Source organism: Macaca nemestrina, chromosome 8 (genome assembly GCF_043159975.1).
Source record: "Macaca nemestrina isolate mMacNem1 chromosome 8, mMacNem.hap1, whole genome shotgun sequence".
In the NCBI taxonomy this organism is placed as follows: domain Eukaryota; kingdom Metazoa; phylum Chordata; class Mammalia; order Primates; family Cercopithecidae; genus Macaca; species Macaca nemestrina.
This window is the reverse complement of record NC_092132.1, coordinates 145,483,039-145,507,314: the sequence shown is the minus strand read 5'-3', so window position 1 is coordinate 145,507,314 and position 24,276 is coordinate 145,483,039. Positions and strand designations below refer to the sequence as shown.

The 24,276-nt window shown below is 41.3% G+C and overlaps 1 protein-coding gene and 1 long non-coding RNA gene across 3 annotated transcripts in view; both read left to right on the top strand.

The window, feature by feature from the left end:
- Positions 1-24,276, top strand: part of LOC105491173 (XK related 6) — a 315,309-nt gene that overhangs the window by 7,273 nt on the left and 283,760 nt on the right. The window lies entirely within an intron of this gene.
- The window catches only part of LOC112428257 (uncharacterized), an 88,197-nt gene that overhangs the window by 5,962 nt on the left and 57,959 nt on the right, over positions 1-24,276 (top strand). The window lies entirely within an intron of this gene.

The window sequence follows — 24,276 nt, the reverse complement described above, 5'->3', positions numbered from 1 at the left end:
AGTTTACTCCCCATGATGTGCTGTTCATCTAGTTTCTTCTCATCAGAAATTCTGGATTTCTTATTTGACTTTTAAAAAGTAAAACTTTTGACAAAATTTATGAAAATATACTCTCATTTAACAAGTTCAGTGACTTTTGACTAATTGCCTAAAGACAATCCACTGCTTACCACTATTGGAGATATTTAAGAAAAGCATAGGACATAGCCTGGTATGAAGGGAATGACTGTTGGAGGTAAGAAGTCAGGTTTGTCACTCTGCAAGTTACAACCACTGGCCTCAGTTTCTTCATATTTATCAAACAAGGAGTTAAATGGATTGATCTTTAATGTCTCTTCAATGTAAAAAAGTTCATTATGCTACAGGTATTTGTGCTTTGAAAATAGCTTTAAAGAGGGAATTTCAGTCTGGTTTGATCAATTAAACTATTTTTAAAGCAAGTGTATATGTCTCCTAGGTGCTGATTTGGAGTAGAGAGTTCTAAGTCCTGCCATGGATTGTTCTGACTTACTAAACAAATTCTCATTTTGAGTCACTTACCTACCTATAGGGACATTTTGTAGATCTCATTAGTTAATGTCAAAATTTATGGCAGACTAAATTTACTGAGAAACTTGTGCTGACTGTATCAGCTAATTTTGTGAATTTGCAATTTCAGCTAAAATTAAACTATATTTTTCAGTAGTCTTTTTTTGTCATCTGTTTTAAATTTTTACTGGTAGATTAAGCTAAAGCAATATATGCATATCTGTTTAAGCCATGTATTTTGGAGGTTTTTCTGAATTGTTTACCAAGGTTAATTTCTTTTGTGGGGGGTCAGAACCTTAAAATTACCTACTGTAATTTGTTGTTTGAGATGTGTTCTTTAACTTTGAAAAGTTAGTGTTTGTAAAACAATTTTTAGTGATACTATCATGTTACTTCAGCTCTTTTAGGAAATAATTCTGTTAAGTGAATTTTTTTTTTTTTTTTTTTAGATTAAGGTATAAGTTCTTTTTTGGCACTAGTCGAATTTTTAGGAAAGATGGAATTTGCTTAGAGAATTCAGTGGATATTGTTACAGTGACAATATAGTTCTACATAAAATTTCAACATTAGAGTTTTCATTTCTGTATTTCTAATGTGGATAGATCTTGGTATATTGCATATTTTAATATAGCTCAAAACATACTACTGCACCCTATGGTATTTTACAGATTGCTAACAAAAAATTTCTTCTCATTGATCTCTTTTACCTTGGAATGTTAAACAAGTGGTTTTAAAAATAATTTTTGTTTTGAATGGAGTGTTTTCGTCTTCTTAGTTTAAATGAGGAAGCAATATCTGTTTTAACTTGGTCATTGATTTAGAGCATGGACTATGCTCATCATTCATTTCTAGGAAGAAATTAGAGTATTCGGTTCACAGAGAGCTACATACTGTTTTCTTCACAACCCTCTTGGAGGAAAGGTAGGGTTGATAATTACAGCTTGCCCTGGCCAGACGCTTTCACTCATGGGTCGGTGAGCTAAAACATTCGTATCACCATGATGCTTCCTTTTCTTTCCGTCTTAAATACACTGAACAAATGAGGAAAGGCAGCAGATTTGAGGAAGACGCCAAACCCGTAGCTTGGGAAGCTTGCCAGTAAAGTCGAGCTGGCAGGGCAATCCAGAACTCAGGCCCCTCCAGAGGGCAGGCGCCTGGCTTTCTCACTTCAGCTGTGTTTCTTCAAGTGTGGCAGAGACTCCTGTGTTAGGAGAGTGCACGGGGCCATTAACATGCGGATTCCAGGCCTTACTACAGACTTCAGGATCAGAGCCTCAGGGAGTTGGGCCAGGGAATGTGTATTTTTGCTCAATTTTTATTACTGAAGCTTTTAAGCACACAGGGAAATAGAGCAGTATAATGAATAGCTGTTACCATTCACCTGGCTTCAGTAATTTTTTTTTTTTAAAGAAACAAGATTCTCACTCTGTTGCCCAGGCTGGAGTGTAGTGGCGTGAGCATAACTCCCTGCAGCCTTGAACTTCTAGGCTCAAGCAATTCCCTTGCGTCTGCCTCCTGAGTAGCTGGGGCTTAAGGTGTGTGCCACCACACCTTGCTCGTTTAAAAAGATTTTTGTAGGCCAGATACGGTGGCTCACGCCTATAACCCCAGCAGCTTGGGAGGCTGAGGCAAACGGATCACGAGGTCAGGAGATCGAGACCATCCTGGCTAACATGGTGTCTCTACTAAAAATACAAAAATTAGCCAGGTGTGGTGGCATGTGCCTGTAGTCCCAGCTACTCAGGAGGCTGAGGCAGCAGAATCACTTGAATCCGGGAGGCGGAGGTTGCAGTGAGCTGAGATTGTGCCATTGCACTCCAGCCTCAGTGACAGAGCGAGACTCCATCTCAAAAAAAAAAAAAAATTTTTTTTTTCAGAGATGGGGGTCTTGCTATATTGCCCAGGCTGGTTTTGAACTGTTGGCCTCGATCAGTCCTCCTGCCTTGTCCTCCCAAAGTGCTGGGATTATAGGCGTGAGTCGCTGTGCTTGGCCAGTTGTTGATATAGATATATTTGGCCGGGTGTGGTGGCTCATGCCTGTAATCCCAGCACTTTGGGAGGCCGAGGTGGGTGGATCACGAGGTCAGGAGATCGAGACCATCCTGACTAACATGGTGAAACCCCGTCTCTACTAAAAAAATACAAAACATTAGCTGGGTGTGGTGGCGGGTGCCTGTAGTCCCAGCTACTTGGGAGGCTGAGGCAGGAGAATGGTGTGAACCTGGGATGCGGAGATTGCAGTGAGCCAAGATCACGCCACTGCACTCCAGCCTGGGCAATGGAGTGAGACTCCGTCTCAAAAAAAAAAAAAAAATATATATATATATATATATATGTATGTATGTATGTATGTATGTGTGTGTATTTAACACATATCCTATCCTGATGTTGCACCTCTAAATACTTCATCTCAAATATGAAATATTTAGAATAATTCTACAAAGCTACAATATCATTGCATCTGAGAAAATTAACAGTATTTCCATAATTTTCCTTAATTCTGTAAAATCATCTAATAGCTGCTTTGTACTCAGATTTACCTAGTTTTTGTCCCCAGCAAATTTATTTGTGGTTTTTTCCTCCCCTTCAAACAGGGACTTAGTAAAAATTTATGAATTACATTGCTGTTTCTTTAGAAGAGTCCCTCTCCTTTTTTTTTTCTCATGACACTGACTTTTTTCCAGGGTCCAGTCCAGTTCTCTTGTCTGCTCATATTTTGCATTGCCTGAGTGTTTCTTCCAGGTGCCATTTGCACTCTGTATGTCTAGTAAACTTGAGGTTGCATCTAGGAGCTGAATTACATTCAGGCACAAATTTTTGTCAGAAGTACTGCTTTCTTCATATTTGCATCATATCAGTAGGTGCCCCATACCTGTTTTGTCCCACTATTAGTGATGCTAAGTTTTATCCCTTGGTTAAGGTTGCGACTGCCAGATTTCTTTTTATAAAGGTAGTTTTTCCCTTTGCTATCGGTAGGTAACTAGGGAGTCATATGTTAGCAAAGTGTCAGTGTCTAAAACCCTTTACCTTATGGTTTTGGTGTCTGTTGAGAATCCTTGCTGGAATCAATTATTAAGTAGTTGTCGGTGGTGGGGATGTGTATTTTAAACAGGCTTCCTGGTAATTCTAACCTTTAAGGTTTGATAGCCACTGCTGTCATATTAATAGAACTAGGAGCTGAGTTATCAGGTCTGTTGAATGGGTTGCCAGTCAACAGTTAATGAGTTTAAGCTTCATGTTCATTTTAGAGAAACTAAGATAAATAAAGTGCCCCCTAAGGCCCCCTATGTCCTAGTTTAGTTGTTGGAGAGGACATGTGTGTGATGCTTGCAGTAAACTTGAGGTGAGCCCTGCTAGTGTGTTAGAATGTATGACAAAAATTCAAGCAGAGTGGAGGAGGCATAGAGAAATTAAGGAGGAAAGAAAACTATATTGGATATTCTGTTTTTATATACATTGTCTCACTTAATTTTCACAAGCATTTTGTGCCCATTTTATAGACGAAGAAGTGGGCTTAAAGTGATTAAGTAACCTATGGCACTGGTGGAGGCAACTTTTGAAGCCAGAGCCCACCAAGCTGTGGGCGGGACAGAATTAGTTTGCTTTACTCTGGGACGTTGTTTTCTGGCTTATTGAAGATGGAGGAATGATATTCTTCAACCCCTGGGGCCTCTTGGTATATAAGCTGAGGTTCTTTGAGACCTCTGATGTCTAGTCTAATGTATTAATATTAAACTGCAGAGCTTGGGGTAGGCTTGTAACTCTTGTAGTTGACTGTAACTGCTGATGGATCAAACAGCTGAGTAATATTAATACCTCTGGGTCTTAGGACATAGTTTTCAGTACTTCATTCTCCTTCTCAGGGTAGGTGCACCTTTTGACCCTGTGACTTCCACATTACAGAAAGGAATATGTAGGTTTGGCATACCCCACAGGTCCCATGTAAATACTGCACTCAAATATGTTGGTTCTCTCTTGACCTGTTGGAAACATTGAGAACAGCAGTTGTATCCCGAGGTTATAAGGAAGCTCCCCTCCCCTCCCCTCCCGTCCCCTCCCCTCCCCTCCCCTCCCCTCCCCTCCCCTCCCCTCTTCTCTTTTCTTTTCTTTTTGTGTGACAGTTTCACTCTTGTTGCCCAGGCTGGAGTGCAATGGCGCAATCTCGGCTCACTGCAACCTCTGCCTCCTGGGTTCAAGTGATTCTTCTGCCTCGGCCTCCCAAGTAGCTGGGATTACAGACATGAGCCACCATGCCTGGCTAAATTTTGTACTTGTAGCAGAGACAAGGTTTCACCTTGTTGGTCAGGCTGGTCTCAAACTGCTGACCTCAGGTGATCTGCCCTCCTCAGCCTCCCAAAGTGCTGGGATTACAGGTGTGAGCCACTGCACCCGTCCAAAGCAGCTGTTTTCAAACCTTGACTGTGCATTGGAATCACTTGAGGAACCAGATATTTGGAATCTACCATAAGAGATCTGGGATGGGCCCAAGAATCTATATATTTTAAAAATCTAGGTTTTCAGAAAGTTCCCTAAGCAGTACACCGGGATGAGAAGCAAAGTTGTGCAGGCTGATTTCTATCAATATCTACGAGTTAGTTATCAGGGAGAAGGAGCATATGTTAGAATGACTTGGGAATTTTTTTTTTTTTTTTTTTGATCAACTTTTTAGCACTAGGCATTTTAGATTTAGAGGGGCGGAATGGATAAAAGAAGGTCCGCAGGTGATTCTAATGGATTACCAGTTTTTGTGTGTTTTTTTTTTTTTTTTTTTTGAGACGGAGTCTTGCTCTGTCGCCCAGGCTGGAGTGCAGTGGCCGGATCTCAGCTCACTGCAAGCTCCGCCTCCTGGGTTTACGCCATTCTCCTGCCTCAGCCTCCCGAGTAGCTGGGACTACAGGCGCCCGCCACCACGCCCGGCTAATTTTTTTTGTATTTTTTAGTAGAGACGAGATTTCATCGTGTTAGCCAGGATGGTCTCGATCTCCTGACCTTGTGATCCGCCCGTCTCGGCCTCCCAAAGTGCTGGGATTACAGGCTTGAGCCGCAGCGCCTGGCCTAGATTACCAGTATTTAAACGTACATGGGAATGGTGAGGAAATCCGAGAACCTTGTAACAGAGAAGCTCAGTGCCAGAAATCCTAGGAGAGGCTGGGCTGGCAGAGGTGGGGCCTGGGGTCTGTGGACTTGCACAGGGCAGGGAGGGTTAGATGCTCTGCTCATTATGATTCTGCATCAAAATGAGCAGCACTCCAAATCTGTCATTTTGTTTGGTCATAAGGAAAGCAGCTTTTGAGTAGTCAACTGAAGAGTTATAAATCACCCTACACTGTACATTTAAAAGATGCCATTTTGCCTTCAAAGATGAAGAAAACTGAAGGAAAAGATGGTGTCTTCCAATAAAGGAATTCTGTGTTTAAAGTTCAGCAATCAAGTGGTTTTGGTTGCGCCTGGAGGGTGATGGTATATATGGCTGTAGTTGGAAGGAAGGATAAACTACAATAAGGGACTCATTACTCAGTTTGCAGATTAAACAAAAATTGTCAAAACGAAGCTGAAGTTAGAGACAATCGTGATGAGTTTGGAAAAACAGAGAATTTGAATGTAGCATTTGTGGACTGTGTTTGGGGTGTCCACTATTTGATAGGATCTGCATAATAATTTTTAGGTAGTTTCTGAGATGTAATGTGGGAAGAGTCAATGTGTACCCCAGCAGGCCTTTATGATTAAATGTGATATGTGTCAGGCGTGTTACCTGATTTTGGATGGGGCCTGATGAGGTTGGAGTGTTTCTTTTTGCTTATTGCTTGGCATTTCAGCTCACTATCTCAGTTTGCGATGGGCTCATATCTGCTGTAATGTGATATACACATTCCTGAAAAACCTCTCATTCTGCAAAATCATACACTAAAAATAACAGGGCTATAGGAAAAAAATAGAATTAAGGCCAGACTACTTAAAACTATGTAACTTTTTAAGTGGAATTTTAACAAAAGCAATGACAATTGAAGTAAAAATACAGGGAGGCTTAACTCTTCCTTGACACTTGCACTCAGCATTACACCCAACTGATTGTAGGCCTTATTTTATCCTGGGACATGTTTATCCCGGGTTTTAGGTTCATTCTTGGAGATGTTAGTTTATTATGGAGGCCAGTTTCACCAGAATTAAAGCTCTGCTTCAGAGTGTAGCCTTCATGTGCCCCACACTATCACTGGGTAATGGAGAGCCCAGTAAATACTGAGGTGACTAAACCAGCCACCCTCATGCCCACTACTTGCACAAAAGGAAGGTGGTTTGATACAATTGATTTTTCTTAGGGTTGTTTTTTTTCTTTTTTTTCTTTTTTCTAAGTCTTTCACATTATTTGTGAAAAAATCTTGGCCCTCAATAGCTTCAAAACGTTAACATGCTGGGAAGAATGGCTCCTGAACCAACGCTCCTTTTGCATGATACTGTTGTCATTCCCATTTTGCCAGTCATGTGGGAAGGAATCCACATCCCAGAGACATGTGTTGTGGCAGTTCTGACATGTTTTTGAATCAGCGATGGTGTCAAGATGCAGCTTTTGAGAATGTCAAGTTTCAGTTGCTTTGGGAAGTTCTTGTTTGGGAGATATCCTAGAGTGTTTCAAGGTTAAATGACATTTCTTACCTTTCTTATGTTTTGTTGGCCCTTGTCTACAATAAAGAACTGAAGTGGAGCTATTTTTGTCCACTTTCACATTCTGCCTCTGAAACCCAGCCACTGGGTGGGATGCTATAATTTCTCAATGCAGCATCGGCATTTGAACAACACATGTGAAGCAGGAATGGTTTTACGTTTTGGTTCATTTGAAATGTGGTTATAGTGAGGTTTTAAATAAATCATTTGAGCAGACAGTAAACAAAAAAAGAGCAGCAGTAGCCAGTTGTCAAGGAAAAGACTGATGGGTAGAATAAACAGACTGCTTTCTGCAGTATAAACAATCTGTTTTCATGGCTTTTTTCTCTTTCTTTTTGAAGGGTGATTGGGAGAACTTCCAAATTAAGTAGAAGTTAGTTAAATATGAGAGGCAGTAAATCCACAATGTGTGTTAATGATTATTACAACCTGTGTTCTCAATAGCTGTAATAACAAAAATGTCAGTGACTGAACACAATGGAACAGTATTGTTTATCATGGGGTGGAATGGCTGGTGGTGGCTTTGACATCCTCAGGACTCAACACCTCAGCATTCAGTCAGAGAAAGGAAAGAAACTATGGAGAAAGTATAACTGCTTCTTAAAAACTCTAGCTTGGGCCAAGCGTGGTGTCTCATGCCTGTAATCTCATCATTTTGGAAGGCCAAGGTGGGAGGATCACTTGAGCCCAGGAGTTTGAGACCAGCCTGGGCAATGTAGGCAGACCCTGTCTCTACAAAAATTAAAAATAGATGAGCTGGATGTGGTGTGGCACACCTGTGGTTCCCAGCTAGTTGGGAGGCTGAGATGGGAAGACTACTTGAGCTCAGGAGGTTGAGGCTGCAGGGGGCTATGATTGTGCCACTGCAGCCTGGGTGACAGAGCAAGACTCTCTCTCTCTCAAAAAAAAAAAAAAAAAAGCCCTGGTTTGAGGTGAAGTGAAACACATCACTTCCACTCATGTGCCATTGTGAAGAACTAGCCGTGGACCATACCTAGATCAAGGGTGGCTGGGCAACACCTTCACGTCACAGGAGAAGGAGCCTGCATTTTGGTGGATAGAGACTCAAAGAATTCTGTGTATATCAGGTACCCTCCAGATTAAAGTGGGAAGGGGATAGGAGCCATGAATGTGTCTGTGTGTGTGTATATATAAAAGAAATGGTATTGCAGAGTACAAGAGACAATTTCCCTTTAAAACTTTGATTTCTGTCTTGATTCGGGAGTTGGCAAGCTTTCTCTGTAAAGAAGTATTTTAAGATGTGTAGCCACAGAAGGCCTCTGGTGCACAGTCCCCTTAAAAAATATAAAAATCATTCTTAGTCTGAGGGTCATACAGAAATAGCCTGAGCCCTGTTTCGGTTGATCAGCTCAAACAGGTAACTATTTAAATTAGCTTTTAAAAATACTTGTGAAGTTTAATGAAGAGTGAGCCATACTAAATATACTAAACTATCTTGAAACAATACAACTGGAGTTTTAAATAATTTTTCTTTAGATGAGGTTTCATTGAGGTAAAAATGGCCTTCATGGACTCAATGAAAAGTATTACAGTCCTGTGCCCAAGACTCATCAATGTTTCAGGTCTTAAAGAAAACTTCGTCTGGTTGAGGAAAGATTGGGATCTTGGTTTGTGAGCACAGCTTGTGTGCTCTCACAAAATCTTGTCCCATCGTTGGAGACTTTATTGGGTGCCATCTCCCAGGAAACTATCCCCAAAAGTGACTACTTGTTCTCATCTGTTGAATATATAGACCACCAAATAGATACCTAAAAAATGTGCAAAATTATACCTACATTTAGAAATTTACTCTAAAAGCCTATACAGTAAATCTTCAACGTCATCAATGCGTTCTTAGGAACTGCAATTTTAAGTGAAACTATGTATATGGAAGCCAGTTTTCCCATAGGCTAATTGATGCAAGCACAAGTTAAGTTTCTATGGCATATTTCTGGTCACAAAAACACCACCAAACTTTTAAGTAAAGACCAAAAACACTTCAGGCATTAAACATTGAAATAAATGTGAGCCATAACCTACATTTAAGAAAGATTAATACAACGTGAGGTAATTATTTACCCACTTATTGCACCTGGTCACAGGTGGCCAGAGCCTATCCTAGGAGCTCAGGGCACAAGGTGGGCACCAACCCTGGACAGGGTGCCATCCCATCATGGGGCACACTCACACCCCCACTTATGTCCTTAGACTGGACCCAGGTAAATGCATTAATAAACTTAATGTGCTCAGCTTTGTCCAGGAGGAAACCCGAGTACCTGGAGAAAACCCACCAGACAGTGGCCTGGTTTGGGAATGGATTTTTCTTATCAACTGTGTAACTAAATGACGGTCAATGAAACGATGTTATTTGAAGATGTGCTGTATACTAAAATATATGGAATTCTATTTGGTTTGTGTGTTAGTAACCTCTGGGGATGGATTCAAATGATCTAAAAACTCCTTATTGAGGCTGGGCATCGTGGCTCATGCCTGCATTCCCAGCACTTTGGGAGGCTGAGGCAGGTTGATTGCATGAGCCCAGGTGTTTGAGACCAGCCTGGACAACATGGTGAATCCCTGTATCTACAAAAATGAAAAAAAGTTATAAAAATCCTTATAAAGGTGTTAAATATCTAAACATGACTTAAATGTAAAACCAAACCAGAAATGTTTTCGTCAAAACAGGTCAGTATGTTTTGTAAGTTCTTATAGAAAACCATAAAATATTTAAAAAACAGAAATCTACCATTCTAGCACTGAAGTTTCTAACAGTCAGCTATCTTAAAATACCTGTTTAGTTAGTTCCAAGTGTTAGGTTACATTTTCTGACATTCTTAATTGACTTTTGAAAATTAAGTTACTAATAAATGAAATAATATAAATATGTGTGTGTGTATATGTATGTATGTGTATATATGTGTGTCTGTGTATATATATATATATATATATATATATATATATATATATATATATGTATTTAGAGGCTATTTAATAATTTAAAAGTTCCTTTCCATAGTATCTCCACCAGTTGAGACTGTACCAGGGTCTGCATGAGGGCTCTTGTTTCTTCTTAAAAAGCCAAAATCTGTGACCTGTGTGGCTAATAAGTAATTATTATCTTCTCAGACTATTGTACTTGAGAGATTAAACTGCAAATTATAATTAGAATAAAACTATACTCTGAAACCTTTAACAGACTCTGTATGGTGGTAGAGGTCAAATATACACTATGTATGCGATAATTTTTTTGTCTAGCTGATCTTATTAATAGAGTTTTAACACTTTTCATTATATTTGCTTATATTATCTGGTGCCGGCTGAGTCTTGCCCTTACACTGGAATCATCTGTTGTAGCCAGGGGATATTACTGTCCAGACTACAGACAGTCTTGACTTGTTGGCGTTGTATAAAACCATGTCTGAGCATGCTCCAGATAAACACTATTATGTACATTGCTTCCAAAAGTTCATACTACTGCAAATGTTATAATCCTTATACTGTGTTTAAACCCTTCTTCCTGAGCCTTTCCACTTCATGAGCCCACTTGGGCAGACTCTCCAAAAACCATACTTAGGGGCCTTATAGTAATAGTAATAGCATAGGTCTTAGGACCTGTTTTCAAGACCAAATAAAAAATGAATTGGTTAACCTCACATTGTAGTTTATTTTGACTATCACAGGTGTAATCTTAAATAATTTTTAAAAATCTGGAAAATAAGCCAGGTGTGCTGATTCATACTTGTAATCCCAGCACTTTGGATTGCTGAGGTGGGGGGATCACTTGAGTCCAGGAGTTTAAGACCAGCTCGGGCCCAGTATGGTGGGACCCTATGTCTTCAAAAAGTTAAAAAAAAAAAACAACAACAAAAAACTAGCCAGGTGTAATGGTGCATGCCTGTAGTCCCATCTACTCGAGAGGCTAAGGAAGAGAATCACTTGAGCCCAGGACTTTGAAGCTGCAGTTATGTGCCACTTCACTCCAGTGTGCCACTTCACTCCAGTGTGGGTGGCAGAGCAAGACCTTGTCTCTAAAAACAAAGAAAAACACAAGATAACAAGTGCTGACAGGTATGTGGAGAAATTGGAACCCTTGTGCACTGATGATAGAGTGTGGAATGGGGCAGCTGCTGTGGAAAGCAATATGGTGATTCCTCAAAAAATGAAACATGGAATTACCCCATGATCCAGCAATTGTAATTCTGGGTATATATATATACAAAAGAATTGAAAGGAGGTTCTCAAGGAGATATTTGTACAGCCACGTTCATAGCAGCACTATTCACAGTAACCAAAAGCGGAAGCCACCTAAGCCTTCGTCAACACGAGTGAATAAACAAAATGGATATGAGATGCGTACAAAGGAATATTTCAGCTTCAAAAAGGAAGGCAATTCTGCCACATGCTGCAACATGGATGAACCTGGAGTACATTCTGCAAAGTGAAATAAGCCTGCCACAAAAGGACAAACAGTATGTGATTCCACTTACAAAAGGGCCCTAGAGGAGTCAAGTTCATAGAGACAGTAGAAAGGGAGCTGCCAGGGGCTGGGGCGAGGGGAGATGTGGAGTTACTGTTAATATGGTGCAAAGTTCCAGTTTTACAAGATAAAAAGTTACAGAAATGACTGTTGATGCAGTGCGAGTGTATTTAATGCCACTGAACTGTACACTTGAAAATGGTTAAGATGGTAAATTTTGTTGTGTATGCTTTTCAGAATTAAAACATTTTTTACAAATACTCTAGATATTTTTATTTCTTCCTAGCCCTACTACAACTTGAAAACACACAAACAAATGAACGAACAAACAAAATCTTTTTCTCTTCCTCACCCGGGACTGTTGCCCAACTTACAAAACAAAACCACGGCTAATATATCCACACAGCTGACCCATCTGAGCTCAAGGTATGCCTCCTATCAGTGTCCTGGCCACACTGACCAGCTGAGGACTGGTCTCAGATGTCACCTAAAAGTACTTTAAAACTGACTACTCGCACTTCTGCAGCACAGTGTGACCATGACCAGGTAAAAAGTTAGTCCTGGTGTTAATGCGCCACAGTGATGCCTGTAATGACAGGGTTTAACAAGACAACCCCAGTGCCATTAAGCCTGAAATTATTCCAATATAGGACCTGTGTGGTATTTTAAGTCAGAAGAGTGCTCTTTCAAACTCCCCTTCCTACGATGTCACCTGTGGTCGTAGGGGCTCACCACCACCTTATAGCAAGGGCAACAGCCTGGTCCTCCCTTTTGGAGCCCAAGTCCTTAGCCCTGCCACGGACCAGTTAACTTGGGCAAGGTGTTGACTCTAAAACCCTATACTGTAAATAGTGTTTATTTTGGTTAGAAAGATTAGGAACAAACTGGGCATTGTGGCTCATGCCTGTAATCCCAGCACTTTGGGAAGCGGGCGGATCACTTGAGTCTGGGAGTTCAAGACCAGCCTGGGCAACATGGTGAGACTGAGACTGAGATGGGAGGGTGACTTGAGCCTGGAAGGCAGAGGTTGCAGGGAGCTGAGATCTCACCACTACACTCCAGCCTGGGCAACAGAACCAGACCCTGTCTCAAAAATTAAATAAATAAATAAATAAATCAGGAACAGCTTTGTGGAAGAAGATACTATGTCATAGGGGTGTTTTGAGTTAAGAATTAACACATGCTAAGTCTCAGAATAGTGCTTGATGCATATAGTAAGTATTTGCTGAACGTTAGGTATTAACAGCTTTTTCTACCTGGCCCACAGTGTTGAAGATTTGACTTGGCATTGATGAGGTTCTTCCTTGCCAAATTTTCCTCCTTTGTATAACTTATCTATTCCTCTTTCCACATATATAAATGTACAAAACAAGCCTTGCTTACGTGTTCAAAGTATGAATAAATTCTCCAAATAAAGACCTAACAATGTTAAAGCGTTACAAACATGTGCCTATTAAATAATTGTTCCCATTGTGAGTGGAACCAGGAGAAAACTATAGTCACTTTGTAATCTAGTTATAGGTTGATATATGCTTGTATAAAAAGGCTATCCATATTCAAGAATAAAATTAGGCAAGCATGTCATCTGAAATACAGTCTGTCTAAAAGTCAAAACATTGTCTAGCACCAAAGAAATCTAAAAATGTTTATATAAGTTTTTAAGAAAAAATTTCATTATGAAATATCATACATATGTAAGCTTTTGACTGAAAAACGTTCACCACTCTTCAGTTGATGAAGAAAATACTGAGTATAAATTGTTTAACTAAACAACAACCCTTTAAAATCCCCTCATCAAAGACGGACATTAACCAGCATTTCCCATCCTTTCCAAACATTATCAACCAGTCTTAGTGCACTTGTTACTCTCAGGTCAGAGACCTTTTTTGGTTCCTCTTCATTCATAGAATACATCCGAAACTTTGAAACGAAACGTATGAAGTGTTGTGGTTCCAGAAGACTTCTCACCCTGTATGTCATTATTGTGTTTTAGCCCCGACTTTCATAGCGAATTGTTACAGCATTTTATTATTTTTATATTTTAGACACAAGGTCTTGTTCAGTCGCTCAGGCTGTAGTGCAGTAACATGATCATAACACACTGCAGCCTTGAACTCCTGGGCTGACGTGCTCCTCCTGCCTCAGCCTCCCGAGAAGCTGGGGCTACAGGTGCAGGCCACCACAGCTGGCTAATTTTTGTAGTTTTGTATTTTTTTTTCCCCCCTGTGGAGATGGGGTCTCGCTGTGTTGCCCAGGCTGGGCTTGAACTCCTGGGCCCAAGCAGTCCTCCCACCTTGGCCTTGCAAAGCGCTGGGATTGCAGGTATGAGCCACTGTGCCTTTCCCAGTCATGACACCTTTGTATTTCAACCAAATCATTTTCCTGCCCTGTACTGTTTGTCTCCATGCTTTTGCATGTGCTGTTTCCTTTACTTGTTCTCAAACAGGGATGATTTTGCTTCCCCCACCCTTGCAGGGTATATGGCATGTCTAGAGACTGGTTGTCACAGCTGGAGGGGTGCTACTGGCTTAGTTGGTAGAGGCCAAGGGTGGTACTAAACTTACTATACAAGGGGAGGCCCTCACCACAAAGGATTTTTTAGTCCAAACATTCCTTGTGCCATGGTTAAGAAACCTGAGCTGGATAGTCCTTTCCCCTGTTCTTAGTTCAGGTTCCAGCCATTCTTTATGCTCTCTTGTTACCTCTTCTGTGAAAGCTAGTTCTGATCATTCCGTCCAGATAATCACATTTGACTTCGAACTTTCCCAGACAAAGCACTTTTGTTAATTAATACTTTTATTATTTTAATTTTTAATTTTTTTTGAGACAGGGTCTCGCTCTGTTGCCCATGCCGGAGTGCAGTGGTGCTTCTCATAGCTCACTGCAACCTCAACCTCCCAGGCTCAAACAGTTCTCCCACCTCAGCCTCCCAAATAGCTGGGACTACAGGTGTGTGCCACCATGCCCAGCTATTTTTATTTTTTATAGAGATGGGGTCTTGCCGTGTTGCCCAGGCTGGTCTTGAACTCCTGGGCTTGAGCAATTCCCCTACCTCGGCCTCCCAAAGTACTGAGATTACTGGCATGAGCCAGCCTGCCTGGCTACTTTAAAAAAAAAATCCTGTTTATAATCTGTTTTCTCCGTTGGTAAACTCATTTAAGGTAGGCTCTGTATTGATTCATCTTTGTTTCCTGCAAAGTAATTTGTATATAGTGGAGAGCATTATCTTTCTGAATGAACAAACACAGCATGAAAGTCCTACAGTGTTGACACCAGACAGTTGGGCCAAGAGCAACTGAATGATGGTTGGTGAGGACATTGGAAGGTGGAGGAGTCCCCTGATGAAACTTGAGTTGGGCTTCTGATGAAGGGTGGGACTGAAAAACTAGTGTTTTGAGGGAGGAGAAACAAGACCATATTATGTAACTATAAGCAAATGTACATGTGCACACATACACACACATATCAGGGAAGTATTTAATTCTGACAGTACCTTGAGAACAGCCTCAGCCAACCTGGAGGGTTTGCTTGTGCCATTCCCCAGGGACTGGTGGCTCAGATGGTGGTTTTAATCTCTTGCCTTTGAAATGTTAGGCAGACTGAAAGTATGTAGAGGTTTATTTTAATCTGTCTTTTATGTGTGGTAGCTAAAGTCTAGTATTACCCTCTAGAAAATTGTCAGTTAACAGTTACCTAAAGGAAGCTACGTGTGTGACAGCCGTCCACCTTGCAGTGGGTCTTCTAGCTAGATGCTTGTTCTTTTTGAGTGACTGTACTCCTTTAGTGCTCAGACAGAACCAAAACCAATCAGAAAATGAATTGAAAGAAGAGGGCTGGGTGCGATGGCTCACACTTGTAATACCAGCACTTTGGGAGGCTGTTGCGAGAGGATTGCTTAAGGCTGAGAGTTCGAGACCAACCTGGTAACATGGGAAACCCTCTCTCTCAAAAAAAAAAAAAAAAAATATATATATATGTGTGTGTGTGTGTGTGTGTGTGTGTGTATATGAAATTAGCCAGGTGTGGTGGTGTATGCCTGTAGTCCCAGCTACTCGGGAGGCTGAGGCGGGAAGATTATTTGAGCTTAGGAGATCGAGGCTGCAGTGAGCTGTGATTGTGCCACTGCACTCTACCCTCCAGCCTGGGTGCCTGAGTGAGACCCTGTCTCTTAAAAAAAAGAAAAAAGGCAAGAAGAGTTCACTTGATATTTTAGCAGCTAAGGGCTTTGTCATTGCTTTTGTGAGTTATATATAAAGTCAACATTATCTACCATATGTAAAATTAGAAACTTTCTGTGTATATATACGTGTATATATATACACATATATGTCCTTTATTTTGAACCTTGATGTGCATGTACGAAAAGTTCTTTCTGGTTGGAATTCAGGTGGTGCTCTTTCATAGCTGCTTGATGACCAAAGTCACATAAGACTAATGAGATAATTCATTTTTAATACTTTATGTTTTTTGACCCATTTGTAGTTTTTGAAGTTTCTCACTATTATTGATCCTTGAGGTTGCTGTAGGTCCATCCGGAGCTGATTCTCTAGAGTAGACCGATTTGTTGTTGAGCGTGCAAAATGACTAGTTTGACCGGAATGCATATTTGTAGCCAGTTTTCAGTAATTTTACCCTTAATAGTGTTCATTAAGATAAGCTGTTTCTCCATGGGGTGGTTTCTTGCCTCTTCTGCCTGGAGTTTGGAAGGCCTGGCTCCCACCCGGTCACTAGGCCCTGCACTCTGCTTTCTGTGCTGCGGCAATCTCCCGCCTCTGTTAGTAACCCAGGCGCGATGGGATCCCTTTTATTGGGTTGCAGTGGAGAAGGACCTCAGACTTCAGGCTTTCCATCTCAGAAAGGGCCTCAGGTGGAGCAGGACATTAGCTCACTGTGTGAGTTTTCTCCCGGGACTACTATCACAAAGTATTTCATAGCAGGAACTGGGTGGCTTTAAACAACAGAGCCTGGGCTAGAAGTCTGCAGTCAGGGTGTGAGCAGGGCAGTGCTCCCCTGAGACTCTGGGCGGGACTCTTCCATGCCCCTTCCTAGCTTCTGGGGTGGCAGTCAACCCTTGCCGTTCCTGACTTGCAGCCGTCTGACCTCAGCATCTACCTCTGCTGTCACTGGTGTTTTCCCTCTGCGTGTATGTCCACATTTTCCTCTCCTTAGAAGGAAACCAGTCATGTTGGATTAAGGGCCTTGCCTATTCCATTATGACCTCACCTTAAGTTAGTACATCTGCAGTGACCCTATTTCCAAATTTGGTCGTGTTCTGAATTTTTGGGGGAGGGGGTTAGGACTTCATCTATCATTTTGGGAGGGAGAATTGAACCCGTAACACTCATGGTCTTTTCTTAGGATAATGGGTTTTGAAACTCTTTTGTACTTGACCCAGTGTCAGTATGACTAATGAAAAATGAAGGCAGTTTGTTTCCTTGAAGTTTGGGTATAGGTAACCCTTAAGATAAGGACATTTTGTGTTTATGAAAATATACCGTAATGCAGGTCATAACATTGGCAAATCTACAGCTTCACTGTAGGAGAGCAGGAAAGAGTCTTTGTAGCTGTGGGAGGTTACACAGCCTGTTGCACCTACCTGCGTGCTGAAGCCCGTAGAAGTGTGGTGTGCCCTCGTTTTCCATCCCTTCAACCTGGCACATGGTGCTTTTTCTCCATTTCCATAGTGCCCTGGTCCCAGGCTTTGGAACAAGTTCCCAGATCCTTAGCTTCTCTATCTTTAGAGTGGACACTCCACCTCCCTAGCACAAGGTTTGGATGAGATGACATTGGCATCCTGTCACCCGTGCACGCATGTTTGCCCCGTGGGAACTGCCCTCTCCTCCCCACCTTCTCTTAGCATTGGCCAAACTGAAAGTGGCTGTCAGTGGCACAGCTGGATTCTGTTGCTCTGCTAGCAGGGGCATCTTGCTGCCAGGGTGCCAGACTTTGCCCAGCATCCAACTACCTAAAAGTAGGAGGAAGACAGCCAGAGGAGGTCCCCTGCTCGGATTTGGTGGCTTTGCGGGGTGGTGGTTTTCTTTGAGGAAGATACTGCAGATCTAGGGAGATGCCCTAACTGCTGGGGGGGTCTAATTGCTGGTGGGGTCTGAGAGTCCTCGAGGCTGTGGCACCATGACACCCAGAGTAGCTGGGGCTGACTTCTTCTGCCTGCCACCCTGTGATTGAGTAGTCTTAAAATTTTGGGGGACGAGGAATGTTGTGGAGCAGTATCTTAATGTTTAGGAAAAGAATTTGATGTAAAATCTCGCTTGACATAATTACTTTAAAAATATATACATAGATTGCATAAAGGAATATTTTAATAAAAACACCAGTTAACCAGTATATTTGAAACCATTTTTTCCCAAGTATTGGTGTCATGCTTAAGTTTTCTTTTAGGGGACTTTTGTTTTTGACAAGGTACACATAACAGATCTTCATTTACCATTTATTATATGAAATACTAAACCTCAGTTTCTGATTCTGTAAATTAGAAATAAGAGTAACTATTTTATTAATCTTAGAAACGGTTATAAAGATCAAAACAAAGGATTTATGCATATGTTGGCCAATTGTAGGAAATAATTTCCCAGGTTTATTTCAGTTGTGAGATTTTTCAGGTTTCAAAATGGGATAATTTGTAAAGGTGTTTTAAAGATGCTAAGCACAGGTCATTGATGATTATGTCAGTTTGGAAACATTCATCATACAAGTTGGGAACCTTGTAAAATGAGTTTCACAAGGTCATTTGCTTTACATCCACAGAGTAGTGTATATTGCAGCTCATCACATTCTTGGGTCAGAAATTAATATTGATTTGTTAGGCTTTAAATGTAAATCAGTGTTTCTGTTTTTCTTTTGAGAAGACTAAAGTTGCTAACCTGTATTCTTGTTCTTGGATTATGCTGTTTGTACAATAAAAAAAGATGGATCATGACGAATGCTGATTAGCACCTTGGGGACTGTTGATGGACTGATGTATGGTGTATTTTGGAAGGTATGGTGACCACGTTGAGGTATCACTGGGCTAGTAGGAGAAGGAAGCATAGTGTACAGGGTTTAAAAATCATATACTGCCTTCAAAGTGAAGTGATTATCTTCAAGTAGATAATCAGAAATTAGTTTTTTTGAGGATTTACAGCAGAGGGCCCTGAGCAGATTTTGCAAACAGATTTTTTATTTTTCTTAACTTTTGATTGCATTTATTTTATGCTGAATTTATTCCTGTGCCATAAGTTTTTATTTCTTCAGTTTCTTCTGGGATATCTTTTTCTTCAGTGCAACCTCTTCTTCTGATTTAGGAACAATTTGTTCCTTTTCAGTAGGATCATCTCGATGTGACTGGGAGAGCCCGTGTATGGGTTAGTCCAGCCATGAGCTCTGTAAGTCCAATGGTGCATCTTAGGTGCTTTGTTTACCTCGAAATGCTCAATGGCCAGAGAATCTACATGGAAACCCTTAAGTTCAGCATTACTTTCACCATTTTTAAGCATGTGCAGCAAAAATTCACCTGCGTCCAGCCCCACTGTTTGGCCTGGGCACACCTACCGACTCTACCATTGTAATCTAAAAATGATACACACCATTTCTGTAAAGTGACATCTTTCAGTTACCTGGTGGCTTTTCATATATGCAACCTTGATGGCCTGGGTTATTTCACAAGTGTCTGTAAAGTGAACATGAAGATTTAAACCTCTTGATTTCATGATCGTGTAGGGTTTTCTGGGTCAAGTGAGTAGTGAACCATTTTCACAGATCACCTCAGGCCGCTTAGGGGAAGAGCAACAAATTCTTTCAGTTTCCTCTCCCCTGTAATTTTGTAAAGTAAATTTTCACTTACCAGTCCTAGAAAGAGGAAAAGGGAACCTAGTGATTCCAAATTACTGTGGAACTTTGGTTAAATACTGTCTTGTCCATGCCTTGGGGCATTTGAGAAGGTGAAGGGGTCCGTTGATATCCGTTCTCTTGTGCTTCTCTGGTGCGGTGGATGAGATACTGAGAAGTCCTCTCGTATGTGCTCCAGAGACTCCTGGTGAGAGCTAGACTTGGAAAGTGCAAAGGGCAGGGCCTCTGTCCTGCAGCTGGGCGTGACCTCTGGTTGGTTAGTAAGTAACCAGAGGAAGACACTTGGTGCTCTTTGTAATAGTCGCAGCCACTTTGTTCCTTGCCTCACAGGAAAGAACAGAATGTCTAATTATAATAATCTAATAATTACAATAGTTTGCATTCATTTTCTTTTAAAAATCTATTTGAGTAACTACTAGCCTTCAGAAGATGCTGGAAAATAGTATTTAGGCAGCAGCTGGCAGCTCCCAGCGTTGGAGTCGATGCGGTGCTCAGCTCGTAAAGATTTCATTAGCTGGACACATGCGCTGATTTCCTTCTTGCTGCACAAGTACATTCTCTTGAGCAGCTGTTTTGGAAAGGGATGTACAATAAACTCTTCTGCACTTGTTTTAAATATGTGGGTTTTGTTGGAGTGCCGCTTGCCATCTGGAAGAGGAGCGAGTGACTTACTCCTTGAGAGGAAGGGTTTGGAATCTCCACGTGTGTTCTTAATGCAATTGAGGTTCCCTGTCATTTTCATTCACTGAGGGGTGATAATCGGCAGCTGTCGTCATTTTGTTTTGTCAGAGCTTTAGCCAGTAAGTTGCATGGATTAATAGGATTAATAGAAATTAATCGAGATGGACCTGATCAGTGGTTGTTTTAATTTTTAAAGGCAAATGTACAAAGGAAATACATGATATTGTCAACAAGGTGGAGAAAAATACAGATATGCATAGAATAAATTGTGAAAGTCCTCCCCTCATCCCAGAGCAGCCGAGGGTAGCCCCATCAGCAGGAAGTTGTCATGTTCTTCCCTCTTTTTTTCCCACTGTGTCCCATCTAATAACTAGCTGTCCAAGTGATCTGTGAGCATACTTCTTTATTCTAGTAGTGACTTGTGGGTGGGTACATACTGGCAGTCACATACTGGTTCTCTTGAGGCGGCAGTGGCATCAGGGAACTGGTGGGTGGGGTTTGAGTAGATGAAAACCCTTCTTGAACAGGACAATTGGCCAAGAAGGCTCGCTGTCCTGGTGTAATTGGAATCACAGTAACAACTACTCCCTCACAGTGGGAGTTTCCCATGTACAGGAGCCTCAGTGCTGTGCATGTGTGTCACTCACTGAACTCTCATGGTAACCCTGGGAGGTACGCACTGTGACCCCCGTTTTACAGATGTGGAAACCCAAGCGCGCAGAAGTCAGCAGCTTGTCCAACATCCTGCAGCGTAATAAGAGATTCCAGTTGAGTCAGTCTGACTCCAGAATCATGTCCTGACAATGCTGTGCCATCTTGTAGGAGCGCAACTCTGTTCTCTGGAAGCTGTTATATTTTTAAGTCATACCTTTTTGGCCCCCAAATGAGGTAAATGGAAAGTATAGATCTGTTGATGACTTAAATACCAGGTAATAGATTTTATACAATTGACTGAATGTATAACTTGAAACAGTGTCGCTGCTGCCAGCCTGCCTGCAAGAATCTTTCTTGTGGTTTTGCTTTGTAAAAGTAAATGTTTTCCCCGTGAATCTTCTGTAGTGTTTTATTCTTGGTGTCTTTCTTTGGGGCCTGCGTGCTTTCTGGCTTTTGCTCCTGCTGAGTAGGCAGACATATCTGGAGAAAGCCATGGAGTAAAGGAAAAGCTTTGCGATTTAAAATTGATTTATGTGGAAGCTTTTTCTGTGGTTGAAAAAAAGTAAAGAAAAACCCTGCTTTCTACATGACCAATTCCCGGCAACGGTAAGCCAAATCTTTGTATTTGGGAGCAGGCCTGGGTGCATGGAAACTGCTCAGAACAGGGAGGCCAATGCCATTATGATAATCCGGTGACTTCCATGGGAAGCCATCGTTGAGAAAGGCTACTCGTGCAGATCTAAAATTTGGAACGAAACACCCTGAAGGTGGCCAAACTGACATAACATATGTACCTTGGTAGAGTGTCTTGGTCTGTTTGTGTTGCTTTAAAGGAATACCAGAGACTAGATAATTTTGTTTTATTTATTTATTTATTTATTTATTTTTGAGACAGGGTCTGTCACCCAGGCTGAAGCGCTGTGACTTGATCACAGCTTGCCGCAGCCTCGACCTCCCGGGCTCAGGTGATCCTTCTCCCTCAGCCTCCCGAGTAGCTGGGACTACAGGCGTGCACCATCACGCCCCGCTAATTTTTGTATTTTTTGTAGAGATGAGTATTTGCCATGTTGCCCAGGCTAGTCTCAAACTCCTGGGCTCAAGCAATCTGCTGGCCTCTGGCTCCCAAAGTGCTGGGATTATAGGTGTGAGCCATTGTAACTGGCCTGAGACTGGGTAACTTTTTTTTTTTTTCTCTTAGTTTTTTGACATGGGATCTTACTGTGTCACTCAGTCTGGAGTGCAGTGGCGTGATGTTGGCTCACTGCAACCTGTGCCTCCTGGGTTCAAGCGATTTTTTTGCCTCAGCCTCCTGAGTAGTAGGAATTACAGACACCTGCCACCACGGCTGGCTAATTTTTGTATTTTTGGTAGAAATGGGGTTTCATCATGTTGGCCAGGCTGGTGTTGAACTCCTGACCTCAAATGATCCGCCTGCCTCGGCCTTCCAAAGTGCTGGGATTATAGGCGCGAGTCACTGCACCTGGCCTGAGACTGGGTAACTTTTAAAGGAAAAAAGTTCATTTGGTTCATGATTTTGCAGGCTGTACAAGAAGCATGGCACCAGCATCTGTTTCCACTGTGGGCCTCAGGCTGCTTCCACTCATGGCAGAAGGCTAAGGGGACTTGGGTGTGCAGAGATCACACAGCAAGAAGGAAAGTAGGAGAGAGCCAGAAGAAGGGCCAGGCTCCTTTTAGCAACCAGTTCCCATGGGAACCAAGAGTGAGAATTCACTCCCCATCCCCAAGGGAATGAATCTATTCATGAGGGATCTGCCCCGAAGACTCAAACACCTCCCATCGGGCCCCAGTACTGGAGATCAAATTTCAACATGAGATTTGGAGGGGAAAAATACCCAAACTCTATAGCATGGAGTAATGGCATTTTGAGAGCTACAACTCTTAATCTCTGGTAATTAGTGGTCAATAGGGCAATATATTTTCCCTTGGGCATCTTTTGAACTGTGTGTGAGTGTGTGTGTGTGTGTGTGTGCATTCGCACATGCATGGGTGTGCACTTAATGATAAAACCTGCAACATTTGTAATGGCAGTTCATGTTACAGAGTGCCTCATATATAGGTCGGCTGTGTGGTTGACCACACTTTAGCAGATCCTTTCTTAGCTGTTCTTTCGCCCTACCCAACCAGGCAGCTGACATTTGTGAAAACACAGACTTTAGGATTTCAAGAACAAAGTATGTAAAGATGGTGAAACATTTTCTCAGTTCTTTTTCCTAATTTCTAAACTACGAAGAGTCAAGAATTCAAGATTGCTAATCTAAATTCTTACGTTGGAATAGTCATTTGTGAAGGGTGATAGAACAGAGTATCATTCTTAGTTACAACAGCAAAGGTTAATTACCTAGTGTTCCTCTGTAAACTATTCAAATCTCAGAATATTCTCCAACATTACAAAGACTTAAAAAGCAAAGGAGAATTTGGAGAATGCACTCCCATGCACAGATGATATTGTTGCACCCCCTGAGATTTTGCTTCAGCACTTGAGATGTATTTCAGAATGTTGAAGGGCAGCAATGATGTGTAACATTTTTATTAAGATATAATTCATGTACTACAAAATTTACCCACAGATTGTGCGATTCTGTGTTTTTTGTACCTTCACAGAGTTGTGCAACCATTACCACAAATGTGCTAATTTTAGCACATTTTTAATCCTACAAAAAAGAAACCCTGCATCCATTGTAGGCACTTCTCATTTTCCCTTTCCCAGCCCCTGGGAACTGCTATCCTATAGTCTGTCTCTGTAGAGTTGCCTAGTCTGGACATTTCATTAATGAGTCATAGAATGTGGTCCTTTGTGACTAACTTCTTTTACTTTCACATAATGTTATAAGGTTCATCCATGGTGTAGCCTGAATCAATACTTCATTCTTTTTTTATGACTGACTAATATTCCATTGGATGGATATACCACATTTTGTTCAATCCTTTTAGCATTTGAGGAATATTGGGTTGTTCCCACTGTTTGACTTTTATGAACATAGTAAGACTGCTAGACTCCCTGTACAAGGCTTTGTGTGGATGTGAGTCTTAATTTTTGTTGGATATATACCTAGGAGTGGAGCTGCTGGGTCTTATGATAATTCTGTGTTTAACTTTTTGAGGAGCTGCAAAGGGCAGCAATTTAGCACTCTCATTTATTCTTTTTTTCAGCACAAGACATTATCTAATAACCAGGAACTTGTTCAACTTAGATCTAATGTCAGATCCAGCTAGAAGTTGCAAACTTCCATTTTCAAGTCTCTCCAAGAGAAATTTTATTATGTATGTCTGTGAGATCACAATGACTGTCCCATCTCTCTCTCTCTTTTCCCCACATTTTTATATTAAAAATTTATTGTAAAATATACTAACACAAATATACCATTTTAATCATTTAAATTTTTATTGTGATAAAATATATATAGCATAAA